Raw genomic sequence first — 605 nt, forward strand, 5'->3', positions numbered from 1 at the left:
AGTGTATGAGGGTTCCCTTTTCTCCACACCCTCTCCAGCATTTATTGTTTGTACATTTTTTGATGATGGCCATTCTGACTGGTGTGAGGTGATATTGCATTGTAGTTTTGACTTGCATTTCTCTAATGATTAATGATGTTGAGCATTCTTTCATGCGTTTGTTGGCAATCTGTATATCTTCTTTGGAGAAATGTCTATTTAGGTTTTCTGCCCATTTTTGGATTGGGTTATTTGGTTTTTTGATATTGAGCTGCGTGAGCTGCTTGTAAATTTTGGAGATTAATCCTTTGTCAGTTGCTTCATTTGCAAATATTTTCTCCCATTCTGAGGGTTGTCTTTTTGTCGTGTTTATGGTTTCCTTTGTTGTGCAAAAGATTTTAAGTATCATTAGTTCCCATTTGTTTATTTTTCTTTTTATTTCCATTACTGTAGGAGGTGGGTCAAAAAGGATCTTGCTGTGATTTATGTCATAGAGTGTTCTGCCTATGTTTTCCTCTAAGAGTTTGATGGTGTCTGACATTACATTTAGGTCTTTAATCCATTTTGAGTTTATTTTTGTATATGGTGTTAGGGAGTGTTCTAATTTCATACTTTTACATGTAGCT

The sequence above is a fragment of the Physeter macrocephalus genome, chromosome 16, assembly GCF_002837175.3.
Source record: "Physeter macrocephalus isolate SW-GA chromosome 16, ASM283717v5, whole genome shotgun sequence".
Taxonomy (NCBI): domain Eukaryota; kingdom Metazoa; phylum Chordata; class Mammalia; order Artiodactyla; family Physeteridae; genus Physeter; species Physeter macrocephalus.